Source organism: Trichechus manatus, unplaced genomic scaffold (assembly GCF_000243295.1).
Source record: "Trichechus manatus latirostris isolate Lorelei unplaced genomic scaffold, TriManLat1.0 scaffold00101, whole genome shotgun sequence".
In the NCBI taxonomy this organism is placed as follows: domain Eukaryota; kingdom Metazoa; phylum Chordata; class Mammalia; order Sirenia; family Trichechidae; genus Trichechus; species Trichechus manatus.
This window is the reverse complement of record NW_004444037.1, coordinates 71,509-79,868: the sequence shown is the minus strand read 5'-3', so window position 1 is coordinate 79,868 and position 8,360 is coordinate 71,509. Positions and strand designations below refer to the sequence as shown.

The 8,360-nt window shown below is 36.8% G+C and overlaps 1 pseudogene; it reads right to left on the bottom strand.

Annotated features, from left to right (window-relative positions):
- Positions 1–866: 866 nt before the first annotated feature.
- LOC101355209 (actin-related protein 2 pseudogene) overlaps positions 867–8,360 on the bottom strand; it is a 10,075-nt pseudogene continuing 2,581 nt past the window's right edge.

Sequence of the window (8,360 nt, the reverse complement as noted above, 5' to 3'; positions counted from 1 at the left end):
ACACTGTAGGGGCTCTGTCTCAGTGTTAAGCACTTTTTAATCTGTAATTTGAATTTCCAAAATTATTTTTTAAATGTCACTGTTCCACTGATAGATTCTAGGGAGTCTAGTCCTAGCTACATAGTTGATTTTAAAAAACAAATAAATCCCTAAGCCGCATAGTAATGGAATACTACACTTGTATTTTATATTATAGGGAAATACTTCTAGGGTATCAAAATGAAAGTATTATAAATAAAGTTCATCCTACGTACTCCAGAGCAGAAAATTTCAAAAATCAAAAGATGTCCCCCAAGCAAAAACCCACACACAACACTTTAGTTTGGAGCCTAACACTCCCCTCTCAGATGTTAATAGGGGAGGTAATTAAGGTAATTAAAGCAGTCACTGTTAAAAGTGCCACACTACAGAGGGAATGCTGTACAGGGTTCAGCAGCTGCCCACCTATCCCTCAAGTCCCTGCACCCCAGCAATATATAAAAGCTCCTGTTAAACTTTTTCTTATGCTAGTAAAGACACTCCACCTAGTGAGCTAAAGACTAAGACTAGCAGCATTAGAACAGTAAAGTGAATGTAGTAAGCCCACAAGAATGATCTAAATGCTGACTCAGAAGAAACAAAGCAGCAAACCAGACCTTTTGCCCTCTTGTTTTGTTTGTAGGGAAGCAGTTGAATTAAACTGTCAGATTTACCCACTTTAACAAAAATTTAACGAAGCTTCCCCAAGACACCAGAAAAAAAACCTGACCTTTCCAGTCAAAGGGCACAGAGAGGACTCTTCCATGTCATGGAGTTGAATGTGTTCAAGGATTGGCAATAAAGGAAAAAAGCAAGCTTTAGGGGTGTAATGGAAAAAGTCTTAGAGTTTATCCAACAGTCACACCAAGTTTCCCCAGCACATGAACACTTTTCCTGGTATTCTTGTCTGGTCATCCAAAAGTTGTCTTGGTCTTTCACGATATCTGCTAAAACTGCACCACTCAGGAATATAACATATACTTTCTGAGAGGTGGATTTTCAATGTGAATCTTAAATTTAGAAAGATTTCCACATCTCCCTTTAAAACTCCTCCTAAGTCCATTGCTGTCAAGTCAATTCCAATTCATAGAGACCCTATAGGACAGAGCAGAACTAACTCATATCTTTCCAAGGAGCAACTGGTGAATTGGAACTGCCGACCTTTTGGTTAGCAGCCAAGCTCTTAATCACTGTACCACCAGGGCTCCTTCATTCTAAGTAAAGCTGTTTAAGTTCACGTTCCAGTCATGAAGGCAGCCTATGGTACATAGTTGATTCTCCAGAAAGCACCATATGCTTATAGAATTCAAAATTGGTATCAATGTCAGCTACCTGAATTGTGTTAAAAAGCAATTCAGCAACATCCTCTCCTTCTACATTGATCAACTGAGGCTAAAATAAAACTACTGGTGTTTCAAATCTCTCTCCTCCAACTTTGATAATGCAGCCATCCGGGAGTGTGTAAGATTCAAGTAATACTGTGGTTTCTAAGGCCAGTTTCTGCTCCTGCTCAATATTGTACCCCACATGACACAGTTCTTCTTTAATCATGCAGTTTCAAAATCACCAGAATGGTAGAAGGCATATCCTCACAACAGGAGCAGCTTGATACGATATCTGGTACTATTCCTTCCAGCAATATCAAGTCTCCTGGTAAGAGGAGGGAAAGAAAAGCCTTCATACACTGGGCAAATGTCAGTTACAGTATCTCCAGAGTCCACCACTACACTAGTTAATAAACCTTGACTGTCAAGACTGCCTGGATGGTTACATACACGCCAGAAAACTGGTAAGTTTCATGCATGATTTTTACAATCTTCTCTCTGTTTTTAGCTGGGTTCATAGGAGGTTCTGTCAGTAAGATTTTACAATTTCTGGTGTCTATGTTAAGTTTCTCTGTTCTAAATGTATACTCCCACAGGTGTTTCATGTCATCCAATTTCAGACAATCCCATTTTCCATAGGGTAGTTAACTTCTAACACTGAGGGTGATTCACTTGCCTCATCACCAACCATAAGATCCTTGATTTCAGTGTTTCCCACTTTGGTGGCTGATCTGATAATAGGTCTTCCAACCACAGCTGGGAAGATATGTTCTGGAAAGTTAGATCCTGTATACCCACACTTTACAAACCCGGTGCTGTTGTTGCACACCACCACCTCCTGCCGTGGCTGTGCATTGTTGGCCAAGGTCAAGCTGCCTTTGCCACACAACCTACAATTACTGCTGCCCGGCCTTTCCTCTTCCTCCTCCTCCCTCTTCACGGCCCCTCCTTCAGAATAACTTTCCTCTCCCAACCAGCTGTTTTCTGATTTTTTACTCTAAGCTTCTCATTTTATGTGGAAGATTATCTGAGGCAATACTTTCAAACCTGTTTTAAAATAGAGTTCTACCAGAGATGGTTTATGTAAATTTCTGAAAGTAGCCTGAAGATAACCCTAGCCCACATCATTTTTAATTCAATTCTTCATCTAAAATAAATTTATTTATTTATTTATTTATTTATTTATACAGGAAACATGATTAGGAATGCAAATGTGACAGGGAAAATTTGTAGTTGTAAATTCTCGGTGAACTTTTCTTTGCCTTAATACAGTATTAGGTTTTAGATGGGTAAGTTTATTTGCTGTTCTCCTGGAAATAAGAAGTATTATTTATTATACTCCCTATAGTAACTTTGCAGCCGTTTGAGATTCCATCATTACATGAGAGCTCCTATAACATTTCCCACTTTTAGGAGACTTTGGCTTTATCTAGTGCTTTTCTTGTCTTATGCAGCTGTCCAGAGATCAGTAGAAATCCTCAGAGTTCACGTTAGTTTTGGTACTTTCCTCCAACCTGGAATCATTTAGAATAGATAGGTTTTAATTACTTTGGATTCTTGGCAGATTCTTTACATTGGGGGCAGCCTAATAATAGGTGTATCTATTCCGAATTTTTTTTTTTAACTAAATCTATCTCTAGGTATATAAACACATTAATATAGATATAGATAGTATTGTTATTGTTAGTTGCCATCAAGTTGATTGTAACTCATGGTGACCCCTTGTGTACAAAGTAGAACTGCTCTATAGAGTTTTCAAGGTTGTGACCTTTCATAAGCAAATATCTAGGCCTGTCTTCTGAGGTCCCTCTGAGAAGGTTTGAACAACCAAACTTCCAGCTGCTAGTTGAGTGCTTAACCATTGTGCAACCCAAGGACAAATATAGACATATGCATATATATATATATATATATAACCAAAAACCTGTTGCTGTCAAGTCAATTCCGGCTCATAGTGACCCTATAGGACAGAGTAGAACTGCTCCATAGGGTTTCTGAAAAGCTGCTGGTGAATTTGAGCTGCTGACCGTTTGGTTATCAGCCATAGCATACCTTAGCTCTTAACCACTGTGCCACCATGGCCCCCATATATGTATATAGATAGATTAAAATATGTATCTATATATTTTGTTAAATACATAGATAGATATATAGGTAAATATAGATTTAGGTATAGAGATACATGGATATTTATATATCTATCTGTAGAGAGAAATTATCCAGACTTTCTTTGATTATTTTTGCATAAGTTTTAAAATTGCTTCAGTGCCTTTAAACAATTTTATCTTCATGCTCAGCATACACCTCTTTCTTGTCTTTTGATAATTTATTACTAATAGTGTAAACCAAAAACTAAACAAAACCATCGATTCTGACTCATAGCTACCCTACAGGACAGAGCAGAACCACCCCATAGGGTTTCCAAGGAGAGGCTGGTGCATTTGAACTGCTGACCTTTTGGTTAGCTGCCAAGCTCTTAATCACTGTGCCACCAGGGCTCCAGTAATACTATAACAACCAAACCTGTTGTGGTTGAGTTGATTCTGACACATGGCAATACAATACATAGCACCTAATATTTAGTTACTGCCTATATGTTCTAGATGGGTGTTAAGCATTTCAATTCATTATTTCATTCAATACTCACAACAGCTCTTTGAAGAACTCTTTTGATCTTTAATTTTAAATGCAGGAACTGAAGTTTTAGGTGGTTGAGTATCTTGCCAAAGATCTCACATCACATAATTTTTTGAGCTGAAAATTGAACTCAGTATATCACCCACCAAAGCTCTAATAATTAAGCATAATATGTTTTGATCTTTAATAATGATATGTTATTTTAATGATTGTATCAATAAAGCATTTCTGTGGTTGACACAGGAATCCAGGACCACTTCCTCCTGACAACATTCATATGTGTCAGGATATTTAGACTAAATCTCTCTCCTCTATACTGGTTCTAACTGTAAATGAGGAAGCAAATATGTACACATTCTTTCATAGGAAAATTGGGGATTTATTCATTAATTGGCTTTGAGAGCCTAGGATTAAAGGTTTAAGTACTATTTTTATTAAGGATAAAAACTAATTAAACTTTTAAACTCAAATATTCATAGGATTAAAGGATTTTTCTTAAATTTATATAATAGTTAATTGAGATAAACTTATTCTTTACAGTCACACACCACTTCCTTTCACTTTTTACCTTCTTTGATTTTTGTTCCAATTTCTGTCATTGGTCAGTAGCAGATTCTTCTTCTTATTATTTGGTGAAAATCATAGATACATTTTAGAGTTGAACTGCCCTGTAAATTTTCCAAGGGGCTGGTGGATTTGATTTGCCGACCTTTTGGATATAGTAAGGGACTGTGTTAAATAGTGCATAAACTACAAGACAGTACAAGAAGATTCTGCAGGTAAAAGATAAGCTTGGATTGGGGTCCAGACAAATCCCAGATGCTGGGGAAGCTGAATCAATTTTTAAAGCTGCATTCAGAATTCTTCAGACCCTATGCAAAGTTACCACTGGATTCAGAAACAAAAGCAACTTTCTGGAAAATATCCCTAGTAGGTTACTGGGAACTAGAAAGGACTAGATGTCTAATATGGGAATGCCCAGACGAGAGTTTAGATCCTACTATCCAAGTCCAGCCTCGAAGGCCTGAAGTTAGAGGTTGAATAGTCCAAATAGGGCTGATCAAAGCAAGCTATTCTCAATCCCCTACCAAGCGGATGACATTGGAGAAGACACAGGACCAGGAAAAATAAAGGTTTCTATGTGGTTGTGGGTTCTGGGACTGGGCTGAAGAGGCAATGGATTCATTGGAGATCATATTTTTTTAACTGGGCCAAAGAAGGGTAAAACTTACTTCAAGGTAGAAATTTCACACACACCCGTCTCATCCTTGGACATTCCTATGGTAAGATGCTTTGTTAGGTATTACATATTAGTTAGGAAATAAAATGGACATATTCCATTACCCCATAAGCTTTCTGTCAAAGCTGGGAGGGGCATTCAATAATACATTAACATACAACTATATAGTTTTGTTACAAATAATTATATTTGTAAAGGTAGAAAAATACTTGTGTTATGAGCAAGAATAATAGCTGATGTCTAAATAAGATGGGAGGTTAAGCAAGATTTTTCTAAGAAAGAGACATTCACACTGAAGTCTAAAGTATGAAAAGAGCATCTGTGTTTGGTAAATATAGCATTGCAAAGAGTTGTGGCCTGAAATGGGGAAGAAAAAAGAACTTGGAATTTCCAAGGAACTTCTAGAAACCCAGTGTAAGTGGAGTGTTTAAAGATAAGAGGCAGGAGGCATTTGTTGAGGCTAGAATGGTAGGCAGGGATCAAATTATGCATGGCCCAAACTGTAAGCCATGGCATAGACTATACAAGAATCTTCCTCACTCACTTTTCCCCTAAACCTCAAATCAATGTAACATTTTCTTCTATCTAGAAAGCCCAATTCTTTGATCAAACATGCTGTGAAGAAGGGATGTGTAGGAACCTCTGAGACCTGTGTCCAACAGGGTAGTAAATGACATAAAGGGTCATCTGGGAGAGTAAATGATATAAATATAAATTACAGTCCATATAGATAGCATTAGTCCCCACTGGGATCTCTGCTATTACACCTGGTAACCTCTTTTCAGTACCTCTTATTCCAGGAGCCCTGGTGGCACAGTGGTTAAGAGCTTGGCTGTTAACCAAAAGGTTGACAGTTCAAATCCACCAGCTGCTCCTTGGAAAGCCTCTGGGGCAGTTCTACTCCGTCCTATAGGGTCACTATGAGTCTGAATGAACTTGATGCAAACGGGTTTATTTCACGAATGAGCCCAACACAATCCACAAATACCCTGTCCATGGTAGGAAAGAGGGAGAAGTATCTTGTGTCTCTTGGGTCTTTCAAAGCCTTCTCCCACAATCATATATTTGCAAATATGTACAAGTAAATAAACCCGCTTACACTTTTAATATTCACTTCTTTGGAAGAAATTCATTGGAACGGCAATTTTCTCTTCAAGCCTACACATGAACCTATGGATTGTCTTCAGACTACGTTGTTCTAAATCTGGGAAAGTATCTAGATCTTGCCCACACCCCTGAAACATTGGAATCAAATGAAAATTCTATATAACATATAATTCAATTCTCTTAATTTACAGAAGGGAAAAAAAAAAACACCAACACTGAAATCCTAAAGTTATCTTATCTGCAAGTGCCTTGGGAAACAAAGATCAGATTGAAAGTAGAGAGATTTCTAATTTTTACAATGAATAAAATGTTCCAGGAGTACAATAAGTCAAATTAGATTGAAAAGCCAAAGTGCACTATGATAAAAATACAACAGTCAAAAAAGTTATTTCTTCCTCTCCTTTTGTACATCATGGAGTAATATCTTGTTTTCTCTCAGGTCACATTGAAGATTTTATCTTGAGTTTGGAGAATTTTTCCGATTTGATTGCATACATCTCAAAGGAGCTCCTAAATCATGACCCTTTTTATTCTCCTGATCACAGGTAAATTTGATTTTTTTTTTTTTTTCATTTTTCTGGGTAACTAAGATCTTGATTAATAGCTGCATTTATTAAGTGACTGGAATTCATCTTGTGAGTTAAATTGGATGATAATTTGACCATAATTAGAATCCTGGTGGTGCAATGGTTAAGAGCTTGGCTGCTGACCAAAAGGTCGGCAGTTCGAATCCACCAGTCACTCTTTGGAAACCCTGTGGGGCAGTTCTACTCTGTCCTATAGGGTCAGTATGAGTTGGAAGCAACCTGTTTGTCTTTTTTGGTTTTTGTTAATGAACAATGAAATTTTTGCTGCTAATAACTAGAAAGAATACCATCAAAAGTTGCTTACATCTCTTTGTTGGTAGATTTCTTTGTAAGTAATTATAACCATTTACAGTCAAATGCTGAACATCTTAAACTAATGTCATCATTTATTACAGAAGGCATTTAAGAAGTAGTTGTTTAGTGTGCCCCTGAAACAAAAGATTTCATAAGAAAGAATTAGTCTTCTGTTGTTGTGAAGCACTGGAGTAGTTATTTTTTCTAAGCAATTAACCTGACTCTAACCAAATTAAGGTATGTACTCAATGATTTTTTTACTTTGCTGATGAATACAAATCCTATATTACTTAATATGTAAAATCCCACACATGCATTGTCTTATAGCTAACTTTAGTATTGTTCTGTTTATCATATTTGTCACTATGTGTTTATAAAAGTTATTTTTGAATGGATGTGCAGAAGGATTTTAAGTATGGCAGCCTAAAGAAGGAGTAATCATTATTTAAAGCACTATGACAATAAACTTTATAATTTTAAAAAAGTTTTGCATTTGGCTTACATTGTAGTAGAAGTACCTACACACACAACTTAAAATCAGATTTCTGTAAATAAGCTACATAAAGTGTTATTAAGAAGATATGCATGGTATAGGGAAAGGCTCATGGTATAATCCCAGACTCAATGTATGTACCTTTGACTCTAATTGTTTGTGATTTCTGCCCATTTGGACATCTGTTTTTAAAAATTGCTGTAATAGTTATTGAACTAAAAGTGTTAGTGAAATATAATAAGCACAACTTATAACATGATCTCAACACATTTTATCAAAAAATCAAGTTTTTGGCTATATAGCAAAATGAAAATGTGAATAGATAAAAGCAAGAAAGAGGGAGAGGGAGATTTCCGATACTCCTCACCAGGCGATTGCTCCATTCATTTACTCAGTAGTTAAAAGAAAGTACCTCTACCCAGTCCCAGACTTCCATCTTTATTTAATATGGTGTTTCTCTGTTGAGGGCCCTGGTGGTGCAATGGTTAAATGCTTTGTTGCAGACCAAAAAGTTGGCTGTTGAAACCCATCATAGTCAGGAGAAAGATCTATCAGTCTGCTTCCATAAAGATTAGAGCTAAGAAAACACTGTGGCGCAGGTCTACTCTGTCACATTGGATTGCTATGAGTCCAAATTGACATAATATCACCCACCAACA